Source organism: Ursus maritimus, unplaced genomic scaffold (assembly GCF_017311325.1).
Source record: "Ursus maritimus isolate PB19 unplaced genomic scaffold, ASM1731132v1 scaffold_16, whole genome shotgun sequence".
Lineage (NCBI taxonomy): Eukaryota > Metazoa > Chordata > Mammalia > Carnivora > Ursidae > Ursus > Ursus maritimus.
The window spans coordinates 49903692-49921779 of NW_024424008.1; the positions used below are offsets into that span (position 1 = coordinate 49903692).

General features: G+C 53.3%; 1 protein-coding gene and 1 long non-coding RNA gene across 2 annotated transcripts in view; one reads left to right on the forward strand and one right to left on the reverse strand.

The window, feature by feature from the left end:
- Nucleotides 1-18088, forward strand: part of DSCAML1 (DS cell adhesion molecule like 1) — a 317264-nt gene that overhangs the window by 86775 nt on the left and 212401 nt on the right. The window lies entirely within an intron of this gene.
- Nucleotides 3032-8434, reverse strand: LOC103662347. Its single transcript, XR_568421.1, has 3 exons — nucleotides 8372-8434; nucleotides 8126-8268; nucleotides 3032-3113 (listed from the first exon to the last, which is right to left on the reverse strand). It is a non-coding gene; the product is annotated as an uncharacterized LOC103662347 (long non-coding RNA).

Genomic DNA, 18088 nt, shown 5'->3' on the forward strand with positions numbered 1-18088 from the left:
GAGTGGTGACAGCCCCAAAGCGTGGCTGATCCCAGGGCCCATCCATTTGCAGGGGGGTTTGCGGGGTGCCGGCAAAGTTGGGAGGGCCTGGGGCAGAGAGAGAAGGGTGAGTCTGATTCTAAGTGGTTTTTGGTCACTGGTCTGAAACCTGCAGGGTGAGAATCTGGGGTCAGCAGAGGATGGAAGAGAGGAGAGGGAGGACAGAGGTCCCTCCAAATGCTCAGTTCTGAGATAGCACCCCCTCACACACACACTTCCAATAACTTGCCACACTGGGGGTTTTGTCCTCCTCACCCCTGTGCTCCCAGAGCTGGCCAGTCCCTGAGGAGGCTGTGGTGCTGAATGGGGGGAGAGACCAGAGGTGGGGCGGCCTATGGCCAGATCTTGTGGCCAGATGGTCCCATGTCTGTGTTCACGAAGGCTAGAGTGTGCCAGCACCCCCCTCCCATGCCGCTTTGGCGGGGAGGGGCCCCAGAGCACCTGCCTGCGGGGACAGCGTTGTCTGAGCTGTCAGACCTCCCCTCCCCATGGCTGGTTTGATCTTTACCCAGCAAAGTGGGAAGATTCAGGAAGCATGACCCCGAGGATGCATGGAGGCCTGTCTGGTGATCCCGCTGTTCTGCTGACAGCGGCCTCAGAGCAGTTAACCAGAAAGTCCCTTTGAGCTCTGGACCTCTGCTTCTGTGCTTTCAACATCTGTGGGAAGGCCCCTAGAGCTCCCCGAGCCACCTCTCTGCACTTTCTGCTTATTGGCCTGGTAGGACATAGGGGGCCCCAGGGCAGGCAGGTGGGATTCCCTGTGTGGGGTCCTTCAGGGCTGGGAGGACTCTGGGCCCACCAGGCTTGGCGGTTGGAAGACCTAGTTCTGGTTCTTGCTCTGTGGTCTGGGACAAGTCCCTTGGGTTTTCTGGGTCTTGGGGTCCCATCTGCATAATAGAAAAAACAATCCTTGCCCCATTAGAGTTCAGGAAGATAGAGAAAGAAAGCTAGATGGTAGAGCCCCAGAGCTCACGGGTCGGATTCCTGCCTTTGGCTTTAAGAGGGCATCGCCTTCACCTGCCTGCTGAGCAACTGAGAGGGGGGCAGACAGGTCCCCCAGGGTTCCAGACACCACAAGCTTGCAGGTGAGGACCTGTCCACACCCAGGGGATCATGAGACATAACTTGTGAGACTGTTCCCTGCACACCCGTCTCATGGAGAGGAGGGCCTTGTACCCAGCTTCAGAATTCTGTGTACCCATTGCTGAGGGGCTGGGCTTCATGGTGGGCGCGTGCTATCCATTCTTAGAGGAAAAGGCCGCTAAGCTTAGTTTCCCCTTTGAAGAATGAGCTGAACCAAATCTGCTTGGTGAGTTTGTAGGCCCCCCCGCTGTTGTTCTGGAATCCAGGGGAACTTGGGCAGGCTTTTGGTGGATTATGTTGAAATAGGCTTTGGGTTCAGACAGCAAGGAAGGCGAAGGTGTCAGGCACAGAGCTCCAAAGCTCCCCCTGCCCCCGCTACCCTCACCTTGGCCCAGAGAGCCAGAAACTGTCCTCAAAAGGGAGGAGAGGCTGGGGGCAGACAGGAATCTGGGCAGGTTATGCTGGAGTGAGGGCCACAACCAAAGTTAGGGGACTAATGTCAGGGGGACGTGGCTGCTCACCAAGGAGCAGAGAAAGCACCCATCCCCCACCAGCAGCCAGATTTCCGAAGAGCCATTGGGCAGAGTCACCTTCTGTCTCAAGGCCTTCTCAAGTACCCCTCTTTCTGGAAGTTCTCTCTGATCCTCAAGGTTGGGGGGTGGCTGCCCCCTTCCTGCTGCCCGCTGCTGATGCTATTATTCCTGCCTCTCTGACCCGCCCCCGCCCCCGGCCTTGCTCGCTTGTGACCGCAGCTGTTGGAGGCCAGGACCTGGTTTGTGAATCCTGGTCTGCCAGGGCCCTGACTCCTGCCAGACTTGGGGGTCTAACACCCCCCATTGCTCTCCCTCTGCTCTAGCTTAGCAATGGTGGCCCAATGGTGGCCAGGCCCAGAGTCTGCCTCTGCGGTGGCAGCGAGGTGCTGGGCCGACCCAAAGAGGCCCTCCTGTCCAGCAGGAGGCCATGTGACCCTTGAGCCTGGGACACCCCCCCCCCCCCCGCCTTCTCTCTCCGAGGCTCACTCTGCTCATCCATAAAATGGGGGAAGTGTCCCCCACCTCAGAGTGTTATGAGGATTAAATGAGACAATAAGTTTAAATACTTAATACCGTGCTTGGTATGATGAAGTGCTCAGTGAAGATTTGCTAAAAAGCCTTCTCAGAAATGCATAAATCAGCAGTGATGTCTCTACTTTATTGAATAGGCTGGACTCATAGAGTGTAATCAGGAAATTGCTTGATTTTCTCCTGCCTCTGCCCCTTCCAGCCTGCTCTGTTGGGATTTCCTTCTTGGCTCCTGCCGGTAACTCACGCAATCCTGTGGCATTTCTGCTCTCTGACTTTCTAGTATTAAAAACTCTACTTACTCACCTACTTAGAACCTTCTGATGGCTCCCATGTCACTCAGAGTCAAAGCCAAAGTTCTTGCCGGCAGGACGCTGGCCCCTGCTATCTCTCAGACCTTATTCATCTCCTACCACTCCCCCTACCCCCGCCCCAGGCACAGTGGCCTCTTGCCTGCCTCAGACTCACCTCTTGTGCTGGCTTTCCTGCTGCTCCCCTTCCAGAATGCCCTTCCAGCAGATATCCACGGAGCTCACCTTTCCCACCCTCACCACTGTCAGAACAGTCTGAAATACTAGGGATTGTTAGAAATGCCCTTCCTGACCCCTGTGTAAGATAACAACCCGTCCCCATGCACCCTTGCCTTGCTGGGCACTTGGGGCCGCCATAGTACTGAATACCGTCTGACGTGCCAAGTATTTACTTGTTCACTCACTCGTTGTACTCCCTCCCCTGAATTGTAAATGCCAAGAGGACACAGATTTTTGTCCATTTTCTTTATTGCTATATCCTCAGGGCCTAAAACAGGTCCTGCCCATAGTAGATGCTCAATAAACGTTTGTTCCTGATCTCAATCAAGGCTTCAGTCTCTCCTCTATCAAGTCTTCTCCTCTCCTTCCCTTGGTGTCGGCCTCACCTAGGCTGGGCGACCTGCAAGGAGAATGAAGGGGTGATCAATTTTTGCACAGGGATGAGAGGGAAAGGGGCAGAAGGTCATTTACTTAGCTGCAGCCTCCCCCTCCCTCATGGATGGTTTGGTGAGGTCTTTGGAAGCAGCTCTCCGGCACCTTTAACACCGCGCCTTTCCCCGATGCAGACAGTGACTCTTTTTGCTTGATGTCTCCTGAGCCCCCATTCGCGCCTGCTCGAGAATACGGCACACGGCCTGGTGCTTTGGCCTTGGCAGGCCGTCCTTGGGAGCGGGTTCCTTTAAGATTGCTCTAGCAGAGGGCAGTACAGCCTGGTGGGTAGGAGCAGGGCTCTGGAGCGAGGCTGCTTGGGTTCTCCTACCAGCTCTGACCTTGGGCAAGTCCCCTCACCTCTCCGGGCCTCAGTTATCTTCTCTGTAAAATGGGGTTAATAGTAGTATTTTGTTAGTGGGATGTTTAAATGAGCTGACATGTGTAAGGTCCTTAAAAAGGAGCCTGGCTCATAGGAAGTGCTTGGTAAAAGGTAGCCATGGTTAGTGTCCCTTCTACCTTCCATGGCATCTACTCGTGCCCCCACCCCCAGCCGGTAAGCAGAGGGCCCCATGCTCCCCCTGCAACCTTCTGGAGCCCTTTCTGCCACCTCTGCCTGTAGGCCAGACTCATTACTTGTCCCTGCCTGCAGCCCCAGAACACACAGCTCACGCTCCTGAGGATTTTCTAGAACCTTCTCAAGTTGCCACATCTTCCCTGGGTTCACCAAGCCCCTCCCTTGGACTTTGGAGGGACATAGGCTTCAGACACACGCAGGCACCCCACAGAGTGCCCACTGTCTTTAGAGAGACCCTCACACTATGGTCTCTTCAAACATCTGTGCTGCTTTGCCCAGGCTGGAGCTGGTGGAGGGCTCGGGGCTTCAGGACCAGTGCCACTCACCCCTTAGCCAGCCCTGCGTGGAGACTCTGGTGCCTCTTCTGAGAGCAGGTTGCTCTTTGTCCCTGTGACTCTCACCCTTTGGGCTTCATAAGAAATTCCGAGACCGTGGGGAACATCTTGTTTTATACCCTGTCATAATAAATGTAGGGTGTTCGAAATTCCTAGGGGGTTTAATAATCTGGTTCAAACCTTCATGTAGTTGTGAAGAAATGCAAAAGTCCACCACTGGTCAGGGGTGTTGCCACCAGTACTTTGTACCCTGCTTCTTGGGGAGAAAGGTGCAGTCCTGTCCCTAGGCATGACCCCCCCCCCCCTTTACTTAGCTGAGTCTCCAGGGCTTGCCTGTGCTCCTCGGGAATGCACACCTAGCAGGGGATTAACTGGAGGCTGGACAGCACTCACAGCTCCCCCCGCCCTGCCCCAGGCCTGTTTCCCAGTGACTATAGCCCTGGGCCTGCTGGAGGCCTGTGGTTCTGGGGGCTGCCCATGGGGACCCAACTAGGGCCCTCCCTGCCATCTGGCCCTGAGAGGTGAGGCTCTGACCCATGCTGCTTTCTTGGGAAGATGTCTGCTGAGCAGCCCTGTCCTTCCAGATAGCCCCAGACCCTCCCAGGCCGCCTGTGATGGAGGCTGGTTCGGTGGGGGAGGCAGAGGAGAAGGTCTAGTCTTGGGAACGTCCCCGTCCGTGCAGTTGTGGAGATGGAAACCTCAGATCTTTCTGGGGAAGAGGGTCATAGGCTGTAAGGGGAAGGTCTTTGGCCTGTTCTCATGATGGGGGACACAGGACTGGAAAGAGAGACCAAGGTGCCCCCCTCCATTGTCTGGAGGGGCTTGCGTTCAAAATCCAGGGTTAAGATGTTAACAGAAAGGTTTTCCTCTGACCCTAGTCCAGGCTCTTCCCTTTTGTAAAGAGGAGACATCGAGAATTTGTCAGAACCATGTCCACTGTCTCTTGTCCCGAGGAGGGTCTTCTCCTTCCCTTCCTGTGATTTATGAAAACTCTACTAACTCCTTCCTTCCTCCCTTATGATTGCTTTTTTTTTTTTTTTTGGTAATCAAAACTGTCAATGATTTTTTTCTGCCAATTTGTGATACGATTGCCAGTCCTTTAATTGTCTGCTCTATTTTATTGTTTCTATCATAATGAACTTTTTTATGAGAGAATCTGGTGGCTTTGGAACCTGTCAGCAGGCTCCCAGCTCGAAAGCCGTGTTTCCTCTGTTCCTGCTCTCCCCTCTCACGCCCCCAGCCCTCCGCTCACAAACGCCAGTCCCCGGAGTAGGCGTCACTGAGTATGGAGACAGTAGGATATTCCGAAGAGTGAACCGTTCAGTGCAGTTTGTATTTTACCAGGAGGAGATATGCATAAGCTGCAGGCTGAAGTGGCCAACTGAGAGTCTGCGGCCAGTTCCGGGGCTGCTGGTGGATGAGGGATGAGAGCAGATGTGCAGACGTCCACAGCTGACCTTTACACCAGATGCCAAGCTCTGTCCATGAGCTCTGCAGCTTTGACCTCTGCCTGGGAGCCAGGGGGACGGGCGCTGAGAAAACCAGCCTCACAGCCAGGCCCGACCTTATACTGACCATATTGTGGACACGTTTCTTCCCACAAGTCCGGCCGCAGACTGGGAGCCAGGCCCAGAGAAAAAGAAGGCCCCAGCCCGGGCGAGAGGAGGTCTTAGTCATGGTGGGGTGTGTGTGTGTGTGTGTGCACGCGCGCATGCATGGGGAGAGGAGCACAGGAAGGACATAGACCGTCCACCCCCTCTGCTATTATAAAAGGCAACCTGCACTGTTCTAAGTTCTTCCCGTATACCAACTCCTTAAATCTGAGTGACAACCTTGTGAGCAAGTGGTGGCTGTTATCCTCATTTGATAAATGGGAACTGGAGGCACAGAATGGGCAATAACTTACCCAAGGTCACACAGCGAAGCAACAGCACAGGCAGGATTTGAGCCCAGGCGGCTGACTCTGCCATCTGTCGTCTGAACTACTCCCCTGGCTGCCCAAGGAAATTCTGGTCCATGCCACAAATTGTACACACCTCGTCTCTAAGGGGTAAGCAGCCAGAGCAGATTGACCCCTTTTTATAAATGCAAAAATATAGGCTCAGAGAGGTCATCCGATTTGCCTGGAGTCACACAGGAGGTAGCAGGAGAGAGATTCGGAACACATAGGCAGAGGAGATGTAAAGCACCATTTCTCAGACGGCTTTATGAAGGTCCTCTTTCTCTTGGACCACTCACCCAGCCCTCTGTAAGTGTGATGGTCTGTCTTCCTACAGAAGAAAGGGGGAGCTGGCTAGGGACCTTGTGGAGGAATGGGGATCTCGAATCTGTTGTGGGATATCTGGGGTGAGATGACATGCAGGGGCACTGCCCACGTGGAGTGCTTGGCACAAAGCACCCAGCAGGACACAATGCGCATGCCATTTGAGGGGCCCTGTGCACAGAGAGCAACGGGACAGGTCCATCTGGTCCATCAGAAATGCCTCTACCTAGAAACCCCTTACCTTGTCATAGAATAGGGCTACTGCTTCAGCCTCACCCCCCGCCAAGAACCCCAAGTGTCCAGGAGTGGCTGCACCCCAGTGTCCCCCTGGGAGCCATCGGTTCCTGGAGAAAGGCGCACTGGTTCTGTGCCAGGTACGCTGCACAGCACGTGGCTGGCATGCAGGTGGGCGTGACGCAGGCGGGGGTGGGGCTGACCGGCATCCTCACGAGAATGTGGTAAGGTACACGGAAGACCTAGACAAGTACTGACAAGGTAAATTGCTCTGGATGCAAGTGCGGCTCTTACTTCTTCTGCAGAGATGCTTCTATTTAGGATTTGCAAGTTTTGGTGGGGCAGGGGGAGCGGGGATTGCCGGAAACCCACCCCACGGATGAGACCTAAGGGAGCCAGGGGGACGGGCGCTGAGAAAACCTTCTTCTCAAGGTGGGACTTTGAGGGAAGAAAAGTGGAGGATGTGCATCTAATTGAATCCATTTCCTGGCCCCGTCTTCCCAGTGCAGGGCTAACCTGCACGTGTGCATGGGAATAAGGAGATAAATAAATGGAAACGCCAAGTTCCAGGGCAGCCTAAAAGGTTGGGGAATGAATCGATGTTCTCCCCAGGCAGCTGTCCGGAATGAAGTGTAATAGTTAATAAAGGCTGATTGTGCACACACAGCTGGGGCCAGCAAACAGAGCAAGCCCAGGCCCGGGAGGCTCATCCTTTTCCCGAACCACCCCTTCCCCCCCCACAGTGGTGATCACAGGCTGATTAAATCAGACTTCTCGGCAGCGGATCCAATTAGGGGGGAGCGGGAGGCTTGGACGTTACCAATGACTGCACAGAGCATGTCAAGTAATCCTTAATCTCTCTGATTTGCTTCCCTGGGCACGGGGTGCGGGGTGGGGGTGGGGCAAGAACGGGGACAGACTCCAGAGGAAGGTAGAGCATCGGGCCATGAGCGCTTGGGATCAGCCCTGGTGGGACGCGCGCTCTCAGGCATCATGGGGAGGAAGGGAGAGGAGGAGGCAGGGTTCCCGCCGCCCTGAGGGAGCTGGCCCGCTACTGGCTGTAGCCCGTACACGGGATGGCTCAGGAAGGTGCTTAACATAAACAGAAACACCAGCACAGATCTTACAAAAGCAGAGGATAATTCAGAAATCATTGATATTTGGCTTTGGAACGTATTGATTTTCATCCCAGAAGATTTACCTACCTAATTCCGCTTGGCTTAAGCAAGTAATAAAAATGTGTTTGCCTTTCTTGATCACATTTAGACTGGCAGCAAGGGGCAAGGGGGTTCTGAATCCTGCTGGCTAGCCGGAGGAAGGTACTTGGGGTATATAACTCTTCTACAGAGAGCCTCAGAAACAGGTGATGAAACTGTCCCAGGGGAGGGACGAGCCCCGCAGAGCACAAGTGGTCGAGAGAGACTAGCCTCGGGCAGGCAGTCTGGGGTGGCTTTCTGGAGGAGTTGCCACCTAATGTGGGGAAAGGTGTGAAAACTTACAGCCCACCTAAATGCTTCCCCCCTTTCCAGTTCCCACCTCCACACTTAGGAAAACCCATACAGCATTGGTCTTACCTGCCATCAGAGGCGACCCATCCTGCACGGACGATTGCCCTCGGTTGTCCTATCACATCTCAGGTCTTTGAGTCAGCTCAGTAGATATGTCAGACCTACAGGGATGCTCAATGTAAGGGCCACGGGAGAAGCATCGGACAGAGCTGGGAATGGTAAAGACACGGACTGTGTAAGCAGCAGACCCCTTGACAGAGCAGAGCAGAACATGTACGTCTCTACGACACATATGTCCGCTCCTGGCATCACCTGGGTGCCCGTGGGCTTGTTCTGAAGTTGCAGCACTCGCTTCTCCAGGAGCTGCTCCGTGTGCACGTGCTCATGTGGGGTTTCCTGAGTGACGGCGAATCGTCCTCCTCAGAGCAGTGTTCCTTCCAACTGGGCCAGAGGAAGGGCACTGATGCAGAGGCGTCTCCGTGCATCTCCGTGTGAATGGGCAAGCCCTGTGTGTGGGGTGAGGGGAAAGTGGCCCCTGGGGACCCTCGTGAGTGCCCTGAGGGAAAAGCTGCTGGCAAAGCAGCGGTGATGTTGCTACTTCACCCCCAAATTATGCAACAGGGACTGCCTGCCCTTTCTCTTAAAGGGCCCCGCGCTGGGAGGCAAGAGGCCTCGCCCTGATGCTAACCCACTGGTTTCCTCCAGGAGCCCTGCTTTCCCCATCACTAAAATGAGGGCGCCAAACTGGATGACCTTCAGAGCTGGTTTTGACCCTAAAGACCTGTGATGCTGTAAGATGCCTCTCTCTTGTCTCCTCTCTCTCCCTCTCTCTCCTCCCTCTCTCTTCTTTCTTGCTCCCTCTCTCACCTCTCTCTCTCCTCTCCTCCCTCTCTCTTCCAATCTCTCTCCCCCTCTCTCTTCCTCTTTCTCTCTCCCTCTCTCTCCTTCTCTCTCCATCTCTCCTCTCTCTCTCACCTCTCTCTCTCTCTCCTCTCTCTCTCGCTGACTCTAATACTGTGGCCACAGGGCTTCTATTTTTATTTCCTTTCATGTTTCAGGATCTGAGCATTGCTTTTGACGGACTGTAGGTGTAATAGAATTTGTACTTTCCCAAAATTTAATTACTAGCAGTAAATGATCAATCAATCCATTGATTAACTACTTATTGATTCCCCCTGACATGGCTCTGAGACAGTTAGGCTGCATTTGGAACACAATCCTTTGGTAATTGGCTTATCCTGCTGGGAGTATAGCCTCTGTTAAAAGGCACTTGGGTCTTGGTAAATGGCTTTTTATCTAAGTATTTATTTCTCAGATCTCAGGACTGCTGTTGGGAGACATTTTATGTGTGTGATGGGGTTAGCAGGTAAGCCCTGAGATGTAAATATAGATTCTGCATGGCCCCCTGACATCCCATGCAAGAGATGCAGCCCTTTAACTGAGGGTCCCAGGATAAGTCATTAACTGAGTGTCCCTGGATGAGTCCTTTCACCTTGGTGTGCCTCTGGTAGTTGCTCTATAAAAGGGGGGCACGGGGCTCCAGGATCTCTAAGGGCTCAAACTCCTTAACTCTGGTTCTAACTCTCTGTTTCACAAACAATCTAGCTTAAAGAGATGGGATATTTGCATATCAAACACTGCTGCAGGTACAGCTTGCCCAGGCTGCATGTCTCTCTGGGGAAGATGGGGACTGGGTTGGTGCTTTGAAGTCTAGCGTTAAGTACATTCCTTATGCCAGGTACCGGCCACAGGGAATTGGCCTCACAGTTTCCAAATGTGCACCACTTTCAAGGTGCAGCCAGCTCTCTGTTATCCATGTGGATGTGAGCATGGAAAAAGGCATTCTGGTCCCACTTCCTTTGCCACCCAGACCCTCTGGGATCCTTCCCTTCTGTCTAGCTATTGCAAGCCCAGGAACGCAAATTCATTCCATTGTCAACAACAGCCAAACGACACCAGGGGAGAGGTCTGTTCCCTCCTTCCCTGTACATCTGCCCAAACCCGTAATGGATTCTAAAGTCAAGAAGAAAGGACCTTTGCAGTATCTGTTGGTTTTCAAGATTAGGGTGTATACATTAACTGGAACACACTAGAAATAGGAACAAAATGGCCCTCAAGCACAGAGGTGTGAAGCTTTGTTCTGTCCTGGGGAAGAGGCAGGTGCCCCGAGGAGGGGTCGCCACTTCTCACCAGATGATCACAGGGGCCTCTGACTGCAGCGTCAGTGGAGCCCGCTCTCCGGCCCCCCCAGACCGCAGCCAGAACCACCTTGTGCAGTGAGAACGAGTCTGGCACTCCCTTTTCAAAACCTTTGTTCAAAGGGTCTCCAGGCTCCAAAATCAAGTCCAAACTCCCCGCTGAGACATACAAAGCCTGTCCTGGTCCAGCCAAACTTGCCACTTGCCTCCTGCCCACCCCTCTTCCTGCCGTGCACTTGGTCTTAGTAATAGGAAGGGGTGGCACGCAGAGCATGCAGAAAATTAGGGGGAGTGAAAAGCATCACAACTGCTGTCTTAATTTTTTCCCTGTCCTCCCTGAAAGGCAGGCAAAGTCCCTGAAGACCTAGAGCCAGAAGGGCTCTCTCCTTTCAAGAGAGTCTAGCATCATAGTCTTGGCTGGGCTGTCAGCCAGAGCCTCACGCTTCCATTGTTAACTCCAGATGCCAGCCTGGGGTCCTGAGGACCCTGTGGTCTGACCCTTGACACTGTCTGACCCCATTTCATGACACAGTCCTCTTGCTCTTTGAGCTAGAGCCACAGCGATCTCAATTTCTCAGACAAACCAGGGTGTTTTGAGACCACCTTTACCCCCAGGGCCTTTGCCTGTGCTGTTCTGCCTGGAAAGCCCTTCCCCCACACCCTGCACATTTGGCTCATTCTTCTGGTCACAGTATAAATGTGTCTTTCCCGACCCTATTTAAAGTAGCCCTAGTCCATTGTCACCCGTCACTCTCCCTTGCTGGTTTCTGCCCTAAAACTCCCACCTATGCTGTTTTATTTTTCTGACGTCTCTCATTGGGCCATAAGCACAGCATATCTCTCTGTCTGTCTGTCTGTCTTGGGCATTGGTATTTCCCCAGGCCTAAGACAGTGCTTGGCATGAAGAATGTGCTTTAAATAGCTGTTGAATGAGTGAGCCAACATAGGAGGCTTGGACAGGGAGAAGCCGTGCAGCCCGGGCCTCCTCTGTCTCTCCCCCTCACTCAGCTAAGGCAGATGGGGACCTGAAAGGTCTCCCAAGGGCGGGATGCCATGGCCGGCCACGTGAGGCAGAGCTTTTTCAGAGCCAGCCCGAGGGCCTGGCCCCGGCCATCTGCCCACGCTGGTGCCCGCCCCGGCCAGTGCTGCCAGGCCCATTGAAGCCGCCCTTCAGTGGAGGGCCGCACTTCCCAGCGGGGAGCCCTTTGGCTTTCTTCTTTTATGGGGAATTTTTGCTGCCAGATTGACTGTAATTGTCGGATTTGCATTTGGTGCACCTGCAGCTAGGGGCCCCGGGGGCACCTAGGCCTTTGGAAATCAATAGGAATAAACAAACAAATATATTCATGGGAGGGAGACCTGGAGAGGAGGGGCGGCTGGAAAGGAAGGGAGCAAACAAATCAAAGTGCCAGCCTTACCCGTCTGCAGCAGAGGCCCCTTCCGCCTCCCCTCCGCCGCCCCCACCGCACCGACGCCAAGCTCTGCGCCCGCCTCCTATCACCACAGTGAAACGGAAACTGTAATTTCAGCGCTAGCCTGAATGGGTTCATTTCTTTTTATTAACTCCAGCATTGGGGTTTTAGGCAAGTTGGCTATTGTTCGAGCCACGTTGCTCTCCTCTCCACTCCCCACACCTTGAAGCCGCAGGATCAGCCAGAAGGAGGTCGCATGGAGCTGGCGGCAGAAGTGGCTGGTGTGAGAACAGGTCGCAGTGCAGTCACATGGAAGCCAGGGCCGGCGCAGTGCAGGGAGGGCCAGGGAGGGCCGGGGAGGGCCAGCTCTCCCTCCTGGAACCCGGTCTGTGCAGGGACTGGCCCAGGCGTCTTCCTGGGTATACCTGCTGGGGTCCTGCAGTCCAACGGGGACCTGGCCGACCTCCTAGGTAACCCCTGGGCTCTGGATCGTGAGGCAGAAGACACCCAGCCACACGCTGTGCTCTACAGCTTAAAGGGACCCTCACACATCTGCACGTGTAAGCCTGCGGAGAGCTTGCCCCACGCTCCTGAGCCGTCAGCGGCTGGGGGGAGGGCGGTGGGGTTGGGATGAATGGGTCTCCTGGGATTTGTTGACCATAAAGCACCCAGCAGAGAGGTACGAAGCATGAAGGCAGGAATCACATGGCCTCAACTAACCTCTTTGGGTCTCCGTTTCCTCATCTGGATTATCAGCTCCCATGAGGACAGCTGTCGTACTCATCGCTGTCTTCCTTCTGCCATATCTGGCAGGTAGGAGACGTGGTAAAATATTTTCAAAGGCATGACTAAATGACAAATGAAAGAAAGAAAGTAGAGATAATAATGTGTAGCCCCCAGGGTTGTTGTAGGAATAAATGAGACAGTGTGTACAAAACCCTTCGTGCGGAAGGCTTGCTGACGGTCTTACCCTCAGAGTGGCTGACTTGCTTGTCCCAGGGTCAGACACCACACCGGTAGTAGACCTACTGCCACGCGATCTCATGGCCCTCCTCCTTAAAGGGATTATAAAAACAAATAGGACTTTCATGTGTTTGATCCAAGGTGGCTCCTGGACAGGGAGAAGCTCTGGAAAACAAGTCAGAGGGAAGCAGCGTCTCCTCCTGCAAACGAGAGGGACAACAGCAAAGGCAGAAAAGGTGCCAAGTCTGAGGGGGGCGGGGTCCCTTGCTCACGGGGCAATCGTGGCAGGCGTTGGTAGACTCGAGTCTGAAGGCGCCGAGCAGACCCGTGGCCGGGAACGGACGTGGTCACTGCTGGCTCAGCTAAAGCAAAGCCAGGATGAATGGGGATCCGGAGCTCTGCTGTCATGGGCCCGTGGGCTTTTTCTTTCCAAGAGAGCTGGAGGCCTTCGAGAATGTCAGGTCTCCCTTCCTGCACCATGTATTCTCATTAGCATGTACACCAGGCCACTGGGAAACGGTTCTGCAAAGCCTGGGAGTACTCATAATGCTTGCCAACGGAAAATGGACCGAGCCACCTTTATGGCATACCCATTAAGGGCTAGGCATTGTGCTGGGGACTTCGGTTTTATAATTGAGATGAAATTCACTTAAAGTGCTAGGTACTTGTCACACATGACCTTAATGTTCCAAAACAGCAATGCGAGGTGGACGTTGGTGCCCCTTTTCTGCAGAAAGGGAAGGTGAGCCTCAGATTGTAAGACCTGCTCTAAGTCACACAGCAGAGATGTGGCATAAGGGACGTCGGAGCAGATTTCTCGGAATCTGAAGTCCATTCACACAATTAATAAATGTACTTATTTGTATAAACTGGCATAAATAAACCTATCTGCTCATAAAGCCTGTCACCAGCCAGTGTGTCCTGGAGTGTCACTGTTGCAGATCTGGCCCCCCGCTGGGCCCCGGCTTCTGGTTCTCTGTAAGCCTGGCTTCATGTAGGCCCCTCAGCTGTTTGCCTCGAGAACCCCCCTTTCCTGTCCGCAGCCTGGCTCCCTTCCCTCTGTCCTCTCCCCCTGTGTCCTGGAGCCACACCCTCTCTCTCCCTAGTCCCTGCCCCTCCGTCCTGGTCTCCTCCTGGCCGCTGGGAGCCATAGCATTTTCCGGGTCGCACTGTTGTGTATGGAATGGTTGGTGTTGGCGCCGAGCGCAGGTTTACAGGCTCGCTGTACTTGTTACAGCTCAGTGGAAACAGGGGCGCTCTTTGGGAGAGTAGGAGAGGAATAAATGTTTCAGTCACGCTATGAATAATGTAGCGGGGAAAGATGTTGTGAAAGTGGTGCTCTGGGTTTTGCCAGAAGGTATGTTTTCCTTCTTCCTTTCTTTTTTCTTTTTTTTTTTTCTTTTACCTTCTTCCCCCAGCCCCTCCTTGATTCAGTCCGATACAGAACGCCTCCCACCAGGGATCAGAAGAAACACTCTGCTCCTAGGGAAGGAGAAGATTAAACTGTTGAAACTAAACAAATCAATCCCTGTAGGAAAAGGGCAGAGGGGAGGGGCGAGTCTGGCCAGTCAGGGTGCTTGGCAGTGATTTGGGGACTGAAAGAGAGAGAACATTCTGGAAGAGCCAGGTTTCATTCATTCTGATGTGGTGGGAGTGGAGCAGAAGCGCAGAGGACAGGGAGAGCTGCCTGGAAAAGGAGGGCTGGGATGAAAATCTAGCCTCTTCTTTTTTTCCCAGCTCAGTGAGTGAGAGAGCTCACAGGAGAGGCTGGCTGCTTGCAGGCCTGAAGCACAGAGTCAGAGGACATGGCAGGGGACAGCCCTAAGGGGGAGGGTCCTGGGAGCCAGGCTGGGTAGGCCAAGATGGTGGAGCCATAAACAGAGCCCAAATCGTGCACAAGGTGGGAGCCAAAGACTGAACAGAGGTAGGAGGACCAGGTGAGGCCATTAACGGGAAGGGAAGTTGCGAGCCCAGAAGCATGGAGGACATGGGCCAGCTCCCAGGACTGGGTCTGTGGTGCGGACGTCTCAGAGACCAGCTTTGCCGTGGCCTGGGATGTATTGCTTGGTGATGGGGCTTGGGCCGAAAGATGCCTGCCCCTCTGGGCCTTAGAGTTTCCTGGGGTTCGGCTAGATGACCTGGAGGTCTCTTCCCTCTCCGGAGGCAAATGGCCATGGCAAGTCAAAGGCAGTGGCTGCTGCGCTGGGGCTGATTATCAAGGAACCAGAAGAACCTATAGCTTCTTACCGCACATCTACGTTTCTTAAAGTGTGTCCTATTAAACCCAGGCAGAGGAATCATCTGGAGCTGATTTTATTTATTTATTTTTGTTTGTTTGTTTTTTTGAGAGGGATGGGGGTGGGAGGAGAGGGAGAGAGGGAACCTGAAGCAGGCTCCATGCCTAGCACAGAGCCTGACATGGGGCTCGATCTCACGCCCCTGAGATCATGACCTGAGCTGAAATCAAGAGTTGGATACTTACCCGACTGAGCCACCCAGCCCCAAGGGAGCTTATTTTAAAATACAGATTTCTTGTGCCTGTTCTAGAGGGATAGAATCCAAACTTTGGGTGGGGCCCAAGAATCTGCACTTTAAATCAGCACCATGGGTGACTGCCAATTACATGAATTTTGATAACCCCTAGTAGAGCTACATTTGGGGCCTTTGGTTGGGAAAAGGCTCACTGGAGAAAGTCTCTACCACCTGCGTGAAAGCTGATTCCCCTGTATAATTTTTTTAAAGATTTATTTATTCAAGAGAGAGAGCATGCACATGAGTGGGGTACAGGGGCAGAAAGAGAGGGAAAGAGAAAGAATCTCCAGCAGACACCCCTCTGAGCCTGAAGCCCAACGCAGGGCTCGATCCCACAACCCCAAGATCATGATCTGAGCTGTAATCAAGAGTTGAATGCTCAACCGACGAGCCACCCAGTGCCCCAACCCTGTGTAATTTCGTATTATCCGTTCAACAACCTGAAAACATCAGTGGGGTATCTACCGGGTACAAGGTGCTATGCCAGAGACGGTTGCCTGGAGTCACAGAGTCTTAGAGTAGAAGGGACCTCAGAGCCCATCTGCCACGCAGACAGCAAGCCTCTTCTGTGGCTTCCTTGACCAGTTGTCATCCATGAACTCACTACTTTGTGAGATGGCCAAGTCCATGGCTGGCTGGCTTACAGATCCTGATTCTGCTTCCAGGCACATGGGCCAAATCTGCTTCCTCTTCTACATGACAGCCCTTCAGATTTTGAAGCTGGCTGTCATGCTCCCTTGAAGTCTCTCTTCTAGGCTAAAAAATACCAGTTCCATGAAAGGAGGAGCTTGCCCAGATCTCTCATCCTTCTGGTTTCCTGTTTCTGGGTCCTGAGGTTTGTGATTGTCTTCTTTAAAAGTGGTTTCTTCTTCCTGGAAAGAGGTTGACCAGCAGACGGAGGGACTAAGATAAACTCCCTCCCCTTTTCTGGATACAGACTAGCCTTTCCCTGGAAAACAGCTTTTACCAGGAAGGAGGTTGCCCACTCCCCCCCCCACCCCTCACCCCCACCCCCAGGACAGCCTGTGGGGAGAGAAGGACTTCCAAGAAAGGCAAGACACAGGGGTGTCCAGGCCACTCCAAGCCTTTCGCACTCCCTGGTGCTGAGGCCTCACTTGCCCAGAGTTTGTGGACCGGTATCTGGCCTTGGAGGAACTGTTTGCCTGACTCCAGCCAGCAGGTAGGTCCCAACCATAGACGGTGCTGGAAGGTGCTAAGCTTCTGGTTCATATCCTGCCACTCTTCCATATCGGTCCTGTCTCCACAAGCATCCGACATCCTTAGCTCTTACCCTCTACCAAGGCAGCCCCAGGAGAAAGCTGCCCAGTAGAGAAAGAAAGGGGAGAAAAATACCCTCAATGCAGACAAGCCACAGAGGGACTACGCCCAGGATCGTGCTCTGTCACCTTGGTCTTGGAATGGGATGCAGGAGAGGAGATCCGGGAGGACCAGGTGGCAGGCGAGGAAGATGATTTGAGCAGTGGCATTTGGACTGATTGGAGGGGAAAGAGNNNGGGGCTAGGGCGGCTTCATTATAATAATTGTATCCTTCCCCTGTAGTTACGACCTTGCAAAATGTAACTTGATGTTTGTAACGAGCCATAATTAGACAATCACCAAAAGTTGTAGTGAGTAGAGTGAATGCAAAACCCAGCCCGCGATGGTATTCGCTGTTGGTGTGCACCTGTCGTTCTCTCTTTTGCCTCTTCCCTTGTAGTAGGAGCCCCAGGGGAGGGCCTTCCATTGCCATGGCTATGTCCTCAGCAGCTCTGCTGTGGCTTGGCCAGGGTCTGTGGTCCTGTGAGTACCTGTCTCTGGTTCCCAGCCCTTGGATTTCCTCCTGATGTTTTTGGGTCGAGTCCTAGGATCATCATCCCTAAGAAGATTGAGCATAGTTCTAGGATTCTGGGTCCCCAAGAAGAAAGTTTAGGGGCCAGGCCACTGCAGCCCCCTCATCCCTGAAGAAGTCCCCAAGCATTTTTGTCATTGTTTCTAAGACAGAACAAGACTGGTGCCTAAGATGGCACAGCTAGGAAGTGATTGTTAACAAAATATATTATCTCTTGCTGTTTGCCTACTTGTAGGGGCGTGATCCCTAACTCAGGGGAACCCCCAGTGATGGGATTTTATGTAACGTGTCCATAAAATGTGAATGTGTGTGTGCGTATATAATAGGAGGGGGAGATATTGGGGACCAGGCCTCTTTCTCAAAAATCAAGCCGCAAGACCACCTCTAGATACAACCCACTAGAGGACACCCCATCTCCTCTTGCATGGGTTCCTTGTGAACAAGATCCCCTAATAGAGCTTTGCATCGGCAACATATGCAGGGCACCTGGTAACGCTAATGGTGGTGAATGGTCCCCTGACCCCCCTCAGCAGCAGGGCCCCAGCTCCCAGGGTGGAGTGAGTTTGAATGTTTACAACATTTACATTTTAATTAAAATCCTTTTTGGACTCTCCAGAGTTTCTGTGAATCTATTAGTGCTTGCTCCAGCCGCCCTTTTACGGCAAAGTCATTTCAGAGGATGGGATCTATACGAAGGCTTTGCTCTTGCTGCTGAGTCAATGAATCCTCAGAGAGTCTCTGAGAGTAGCAAGGAACTCAGAGGTCACAGACTCCAACCCATCTTCTTTCAGATGGGGAAACTGAGGCCCAGGTGAGAAAAGCCACGTACTCGAGGATACATGGACTGTGGCTGCCCTGGGCCTTCAGTTCATATTGACTCCTCGGTGGTGCTTCTCACATTAGACCGTGATACCAGCTCCTTCCCAAAGCGCAGAGGCTGGGGACAGGGAGGCTCTGGGTGGTTTCAGTCTCCCCTTCCTTCCTGGAGCTTTGAATTCTGAGCTACCTCTGTAGGACTGGGGCCCTGGGTGGGGGGGACTTGCAACCTGAAGCAGGGGACTCTGCTTATGCATTT